At 42.4% G+C, this 8,671-nt stretch overlaps 1 pseudogene across 1 annotated transcript; it reads left to right on the top strand.

Moving 5' to 3' along the window:
- Positions 1-2,521: 2,521 nt before the first annotated feature.
- Positions 2,522-4,568, top strand: LOC306643840 (dual specificity protein phosphatase 16-like; annotated as a pseudogene). Its single transcript has 2 exons — positions 2,522-3,347; positions 3,414-4,568. The product of its transcript is annotated as a dual specificity protein phosphatase 16-like (transcript).
- The last annotated feature ends 4,103 nt before the right edge of the window (positions 4,569-8,671 follow it).

Raw genomic sequence — 8,671 nt, 5'->3', positions numbered from 1 at the left:
CTGGCTAAACATGAATACAATATTATTAAAACTGAATATTAAAACTATTTCCTTAATAGCAACTATTTTATCATTATTCACATTTAAAAAATTTTTTTTATTTCTTGAAGACTTTTATTTTATTTATTTATACACGGTACTTAGGATTGAACCCAGTGTCTCACACATGCTAGATAAGTGCTTACTGGACTCCAGCCCCAGCCTCAATATTCACATTTTCAATTGTCCTTTTCCCAAGGAGAATTCCCGTTTGTTGTGCTACTCCTTCCTCTTCTACCAGTGCTTGCTGCTCTCCAGACCTGTACTCTCATCCTGGGATTCTTCTTGAATTTCTTTCTCTTTTCTTGTTTCTTTGTTTTTCAGCAAATTCTCTTTAATAGGTTCCTAAAAGAGTGTGTATGGTGAGAATTTTTTTTAGTGCTTAAGGATCTGAAAATGCTTTTCTCCTCTCATTTAATTGAAAGTTTGTTGCTTATAGAATTTCAGGTTGTAAATGCCTTTCCCCCAGAATTTTGAGGAATTCCTCCACACTCTTCTGGTGAACAGTGTTGCTGTTGGGAGCAGTGAATGAATTATTGTCCTTTAGCTGTCCAGTGACAGAGGTGGACGCTCCTCCTGGCCACTTTTGGCATGAAGGTGTCAATTTGAGACTGCCCAGCTGCTGTGGTGATGTCCTTTCTAAAGGAGGTTCAGTGCCAGCCACAAAATTATCAGTTCCAACCTTGGATTCAAATGCCAGCTGCGCAAGAGTAGAGAATTCTGGGTGCAAGCTGATAGTTTTAATTGGTCTGTTTATACCCTCCACTTCGGTTCTGTTTATCTTGAAGAAACTTTTTCACAATAAATCCTTTTGATGTTTAAACCTATATATTGAATGTGCTGAGCTTGCTGTGTGTCACTACCTCCCTACCAAGGGGAGGTCAACCACCGAGATCCAGTTTTTTCTCTATTTGTGTGTCTGTTTGACTTTTCCCCAGCCCCTCATTGCCTGGTCCCAGAACTTGAATTAACAGTCATGCAGGACGCAGCAGTGGTATTGAGAGATCTGATTCTTCTTCTTCTTATTTTTTGACTGGCTAGTGCAGGCTGGACCTGAACTCCTGGGTTCAAGCAATCCTCCCTGCAGGAAGCCATCCTTATTTAGCAGAATCAGATAAGGCTGAGCCATGAGACACAGAGGCCTGGCTTCTAGGTACTGCTGGAAGCATGTGGCACAGCATCTCCTCCTGGAATATTCCTTCTAAGAAAATGACTCCCCTAACTCCACCCTATTCTGTCCATCACAGAAGAAGCTCCTCCTAGTCCTTGCTCCCTTTACCTGTATATTATGAATGAAGGAGATTTGAGCAAGTTGTTGTTGTAAGAGGCCAGAGCTGGTATGACCAGACCTGTCATGCCTTTGCTCGTTTAAAAAGAACATTGGCTCTTGTGTACTTATTGAGTAGGTAAGTTTTTGTGTAATTGATTGATAAACAGCCAACATCCTCTTTGGGCAGTTAACCCTTTTCTCATCCATGTGGGATGTGGCAGAGAAGGACTCCCATACCTCCTACCTCAGCCTCCTGAGAATCAGGGACCACAGGCATGTGCCACCATTGTGGTAGGACTTTCTCAGAAACAAACATGGCACCTTCAGTATCGATGTGCACATTCCACAATGCTGTTGTAACATTGTTGCAACTCCATACTACAGAAATAGAATGCCCGATTAGAATGTCTACTGCCTTACACTGAATATAAAGAGCTGGCAAGAAAGAGAGGAACTAACAAGAGGTATATAAGACAATTGCCACCTGCATTCAGTGCTCAGTCTTTGGGTCAGTTTCTCGACCAGCGACTCACTCTTTGCCCCACCCCCCCGCACCCCACCCCCCCACCTGTCCCCTCTTTCTGTGTATCACTGTTTGGGGGACTTTAATCAAATTTTAACGATTATTCTCACCTCTCCCTCCTGCCTCTGCTTTCTCCACATGGCCCCCACTTTTACTTCCCCAAGTTCTTCACCAATTTTGAGAAGTCTTGATTTGGGGGTGGGTGGAAGAGAAAGAGTGAAGAAAAGTTGCAAACATCTCCTCTTCCTAAACCTCCCACCAAGGGCCCGGAGAGGAGACGCTTTGACAACTTTTGATTCCCTCAGAGGGAGTTGGGGGGGGGGGGTTGGCAGCCCCAGAAGTTGTCAGTCCAGTGCAAAGCTGTTGGAGCGAGGGAGCAAAGGTACAAGAATGATGTAATGCACTGGCTGCCCCAAAGCATCCTTTGTTGTGGAATGGTTATCCCAGTCATCTCTCTATGAAGCAAATGTGAGGTACTGCTTCGTGGAAGGTGTCCTTTGCAAGAGCACCTCAATGGGAAAGAGAAAGAGACATTCAGATGGAGGGCTCCTGCTGGAAATGGGTTTAACTCTCCTTTTGTCAGTCACCACCAGCCTGACCGTGTACATTTTTAGTACAGTGGAGAGACTGAGCCTTTGAGCATACCACCATTTCATCATCATGGCAAATTCAAGAAGGAGGTAGAAAAACAGGATTTATTGTTGTCATGGCCCATGAGTTGATTGGAACTCAAATCGTTACTGAGATGTTGGTGGCTCTGCTGGAAAGTGGAATGGAAAAAGTGCTGCTAACTGATAGCTGGCCATTTGTGGAACATAATACATCCCATATTTTGGAAGCCATTAATATCAACTGCTCCAAGCTTATGAAGCAAATGTTGCAACAGGACCAAGTGTTAATTACAGAACTTACCCAGCATTCAGCACAACATAAGGTTGACATTGATTGCAGTCAGAAGGTGGTTTATGATCCGCGTTCCCAAATGCTGCTTCTCTATCATCAGACTGCTTTGTCACTGAACCTCTGGGTAAACTGGAGAAGAGCTTCACCTCTGTTTACCTGCTTGCAGGTGGGTTTGCTCAGTTGTCTCCTTGTTTCCCTGGCCTCTGTGAAGGAAAATCCACTCTTGTCCCTACCTGCATTTCTCAGCCTTGCTTGCCTGTTGCCAACATTGGGCCAACCCAAATTCTTCCCAGTCTGTATCTTGGCTGCCAGTAAGCTGTTCTCAGCAAGGAGCTGATGCAACAGAACGGGATTGGTTATGTGTTAAATGCCAGCAATACCTGTCCAAAGTCTGACTTTATCCCCGGATCTCATTTCCTGAGTGTCTGTCAATGATAGGTTCTGTGAGAACATTTTGCCATGGTTGGACAAATCAGTGAATTTCATTGAGAAAGCAAAAGGCTCCAATAGATGTGTCCTAGTGCACTGTTCAGCAGGGATCTGCTCTGCCACCATCGCTATCACCTACATCATGAAGAGGATGGACCTGTCTTTAGACGAGGCTTACAGAATGTGAAACGTCCTGAGAAATGACCATGATGACATTGATGGGTTAATACTGGAATAGTGAAGCTGATTTGTGAAAGAAAAAAGACCTACTATATCTCCAAACTTCAATATTCTGGGCCAACTCCTCAACTAAGAAAAGAAGATTAAGAACCAGACTAGAGCATCAGGGCCAAAGAGCAAACGCGAGCTGCTGCACCTGGAGAAGTAAATGAACCTGTCCCTGCAGTCTCATAGGGTGGACAGAAAAGCGAGACGCCCCTCAGTCCACCCTGCGCTGACTGTGCTACCTCAGAGGCAGCATGGCAAAGGCCTGTGCATCCTGCCAGTGCGTCCAGCATACAGCCATCACTGATAGAGGGCAGTCCACTGGTACAGGTGCTCAGTGGGCTCCACCTGTCCTCTGACAAGCTGGAAGACAGCAATAAGCTCAAGCGTTCCTTCTCTCTGGCTATCAAATCAGTTTCATATCCTGCCAGCATGGCGGCATCCTTACATGGTTTCTCCTCATCAGAAGATGCTTTGGAATACTGCACACCTTCAGCTACTCTGGATGGGACCAGCAAACTATGCCAGTTCTCCCCAGTTCAGGAAGTGTCAGAGCAGACTCCAGAAACCAGCCTAGATAAGGAGGAAGCCCACATCCCTAAGAAGCCCTAGAATACCAGTCCTTCAGAGAGCCAGATCAAGCGACGGCACTCAGTAAAAACCAGCAACAGTGGCACCCAAAGGTCCTCCTTACCTCCACTGCATCGAAGTGGGAGTGTGGAGGACAATTACCATGCCAACTTCCTCTTTGGCCTTTCCACCAGCCAGCAGCACCTCACCAAGTCTGCTGCTGGGCTGGGCCTCAAGGGCTGGCACCCAGATACCTGGCTCCCCAGACCTCTACCCCATTCTTGACCCATAGTTGGTATTTTGCCACAGAGTCCTCTCACTTTTACTCTGCTTCAGCCATCTAAGGAGGCAATGCCAGTTTTTCTGCCTACAGCTGTAGCCAGTTGCCCACTTGCAGCGACCAAGTCTATTCTGTGCGCAGGTGGTAGAAGCCAAGTAACAGAGCTGACTCTCGGCGGAGCTGGCATGAAGAGAGCCCCTTTGAAAAGCAGTTTAAACATAGGAGCTGCCAAATGGAATTTGGAGAGAGCATCACATCAGATAACAGGTCACAGGAAGAGCTGGGGAAAGTGGTTTTCAGGCAGCATGGAAATCATTGAGGTCTCCTGAGAAGAAAGACATGTGTGACTTCTACTGACAGTTTTTTTCCACAAAAAAATATTCCATGTAAATCTGAAATATATATATGTACATACATATATATTTTGGAAAATAGAGCTATGGTGTAAAAGCAAAAGGTGGATCAACACAGCTGTTCTCTTAGCATCTACCTTTGAGAGATCAGCTAGTATTTCTCTCAAGAAAAGTGGAAGGGCAGATGTTACAATCCCCCCAACCAGAGGAACCAATTTGTATTTCGTGAATTGCACATCTTATTGCTCCTACAGAAGCAACTTTATTCAGTGTCAGAGGACAAAATTCCATACCATTTTCGTGCTGTGCTACAATGAGATCTCAAATACTTGTCTTTGTCCAGTCCCTTCCATAGCGCACCTTAGCGCTGAGATGGAGCCAGTTGATGGGTCATGTGGGTGGACCCTCTTAGGGACAGAACCTAATGGTAAATCCAAGAGAAATGATCCTACCCAAAACTGATTCACAAATCCAAGCTCACCTGACAGCTGAGTGACATCAACATCATTCTACTGCACGGACCATTAGAGGCCTCGCCCAGATCTACTTTAGAACAAACCCAGGAGCTCAGACAGGCCGGTTGGGGCTTTCACCACTACCTTGTCTGGGAGCCTGTTTTCTAGGCATTGTGAATAGGTTAATAGCTAGTCACACTTTTCAGACCAATTTAAATTGTCTATCCACAAAATTCCAATTGGGCCTGGATGGAGTAGTTTGTTTTCTTCCTCTTCTCAGCTTTATTAAGAAAGAGAAGAGAAACCATCTAGGATTCAGCTTAGCCAGGAATCTGGTTGTCTAATGATTTAAGCCAAGATTGGGAGGCTAAACAAGTCTACCCTCCTCTTACAAATCCAAGTTGTTTAAAATAGGATTGTTAATCCTCTAATTGAAGATTAACTGGGTTTAAAGTCAAATGTGAATTATCTGGGTTCATAGCAGAGCGTCAGCACCTTCAAGTTCTCAAAGTAGATTTTTCCATTTGTTTCAATGCATGGATCCAGTTTGTAAAAATGTAGCAACAGGCAGAATTTTATAGGAAACCCCCTAGAGAGGAAAACTATAGAAATATTAAGAAGGTAAAAAAATCATGAAGAAGCAGGAAACTTATTTCCTTGATGGCCTATCTCCCCTTGGCATGTGGTGATGATGATATTTCTATAATCTTACTTTCAAATGTACTAATAGGGCTGAGAGAGGCTTTAGGAAGAAAGGAATACTCAGAGTAAAACAGTTCAGGAAGGCAAAAAGAAGGCTGTTGAATTTTCAGTTGTGAATAGAGTGGAGAGCCACAGCCAAGCTATTTTCAAAAACTATCCCTGGCATGTTCTTAGTAAAAGGGGCCTATCAAGATGGAATAAGATTGAGGTGGTTTCTCAGTCCTTGACCTACCATCACTGTATGGAATCAATCCTGGCAGTTGAAAATAGAAGGTAATTAGAATTTGTACACAAGTGATAGTATGTATCTGCTTTTAAATGTCTTGGCTTACGTTTTATCAACTAAATGTTGATATGGTCCTTTTTTGAAGCCTTAATTCATGTCAGCAGCTTTTGTGGGGGGGGGGGTGGGAAGTGGGACAGATGTTATTCTTTACTTAAGTATAGCTAGTTGCTGACTTCTTATATCTCAGGCTTTTCCATGTTTGAGAAATGGATAGTCCTTGGACTAGGATGAGATTTGTTTCCTATGGTGACTGCTAAAGCCAGCACAGAATAACATGATTCAGAACTGACTGGCTTGATCATGGGGATTATGAACTTCACAGATATACTGGTTATGTACAAAGAACGTGCTATGATGTAGGTATAAAAGGGACACAGAAAAGCATAAACAGCATAGGGAGCACATTATTACTGTACTGAAAAATTTCTGTGAAATGGATCTGAGTTACTTTTTATATATGTATTTAAATTGTTCATGTAATCAGACATTCTCAAAGTTTAAATTTTTGATATAATTTTTGATGTGTTATGTATACACACAACAAATGTTTAACAGCTCACCACTTCCAGAATCTGGTCACATCTGTCCAACAGTTTTAAGAATGAAAGCTATAGCTCCATGGTTCAGTAAGTTTCAGGAGGCTTGGGGGACTGAGGTTCAAAAGGATCTTTGGGCAAAAATTTGCCTTGTGTCATTTAGAGTGTCTCCTGGCTGTGGTCCCCCCTCTTTCCTGTAACTGTGAGGTTATACTACACACACTAAACTGTTAGTCCTTGATCAGTAATGTCCAATAATCAGTTCTTGGAATCAGGACTACCATGTCGAAGGGGCAACCTCCAAGGCAAGGCCTGGAGCCGCCTGGGTCTGTGGGAGGTATGGGGGCTGGTTCTCTTCAGCATGGAATCACAGGGGAACCCCAGGAGTCTACTAGGATGACACAGAATGGTGATTTTAAAGAGTTAAAATAGGCTTCTGTGTGAGAAATGCTGGAAATTAATTTAGGACATTTGTAAAGTTAGGAGGAAAGACTGTATAAATGTTTAATATGAATATAGTGTTGTTTTGGAGTAAGGCAAGCTATTGAATGGTTAAATTGTGCATTTCTCATTTTGATGTGTCATGTATGTTAATACGATGAAATAAAATCAAAACTGGTTACAAAAAAAGAATCCTCTGGGCCAGTGCCAGCACCAACAAACCCTGCTTCCTGCTGGACGCCCAGTGCCGTCCTCTGTGCAAGAACATCCATCGCCAGGCCTGGCTTGATGCAATTTTTCTTTCCCCTCTGTATGTGACTTGCCTTCTTCTCTTTGAAAAGTTTTAGGACCTCTTCTCATGTCTAAAATGCGATGAGTGTGATCTTTTTCATTTGTTATACTAACTCTTCCATAAGCCCTTATTTTGGAACTGATGTTTCAGTTTTCTTATTTCTTTAAAAATTCCTTCTTGTTTAACTTTCAGGGACTCCTATTAAATCTGAGCTTCCTAGATTAGGCTCTCTTTCTGTGATTCTCTGCTTTAATAGTCTACTTTTTGTCCACCCCTTTCTCATCATGTGATTTTTGCAATTGCAATTTCATTTTCAAGAGTTTATTCTGTTTTTTGATTGCTCATTTTCATTAACATGTTGATCTCATTTCATGAATGAAACCTCTCAGCTCTTTGAGAATATTATTATAGTTTCTTTTGTATCTTGAGATCTTTTGTTTTTTGAAGGCTTGCCTCAAATATTTGATTAGCTGATCTTTCTACTTAAGGACTGAACATTAAGAGAGTTATCAGTTTTGGGTTGGTGGGCAACAGTTTTTGAAAAGCACCTTAAGTGTCAGATAATGGGAGCAAACATCTTTTCATTAGGGAATTTCCAAATGTCAGTGTCTCTTGGTATTTTCTTTAGAACTAAGTTTCTTAAGAAAATGATCCTGTGGCCAGCTAGGAAGGTTTTGAGAAGGGCAGGAGCAAAAATGATGTAGGGAAAAGGAGCTAGAGGGTGAGAGAGACATCTGGGTGCAGACTTTCCCCTTAGACCCCTTGTTTAACAAAGTCATATAGAGTCATCTGATCTTTGACGAAGGTGCCAAAAACATACATTAAAGAAAAGACAGCCTTTTAAACAAATAGTGCTGAGAAAACTGAATATTCATATGTAGTAGAATGAAATATGACCCCTATTTCTCACCCTGCACAAAACTCAACTCAAAGAGGATCAAAGACCTAGGAATTGGACCAGAAACTCTGCGACTTCTAGAAGAAAATGCAGGTTCATCACTGCAACATATTGGTATAGGCACTGACTTCCTGAAGACTCCTAAAGAGCAAGAAATAAAATAAAAAATCAGTAAGTGGGAAGGCACCGAGTTAAAAAACTTCTGCACAGCAAAGGAAACAAGAGCATGAAGACGGACGGAGCCTACAGAATGGGAGATCTTTGCCACCTGCTCCTCAGACAGGGTATTAATATGCAGAATATATAAAGAACTAAAAAAACTTAACACCAAAAAACCAAATAACCCAATTAAAAAGTGGGAAAGAGAACTAAACAGACAGTTCTTAAAAGAAGAAATGAAAATGGCCAATAAACATGAAAAAAATGTTCAACATCTCTAGCAATTGAGAAAGCAAAAATCAAAACTCTA

Source organism: Sciurus vulgaris, assembly GCF_902686455.1.
Source record: "Sciurus vulgaris genome assembly, chromosome: 14".
Classification (NCBI taxonomy): domain Eukaryota; kingdom Metazoa; phylum Chordata; class Mammalia; order Rodentia; family Sciuridae; genus Sciurus; species Sciurus vulgaris.
The sequence above is the reverse complement of the archived record's forward strand: the minus strand, read 5'-3'. Positions and strand labels throughout refer to the sequence as shown.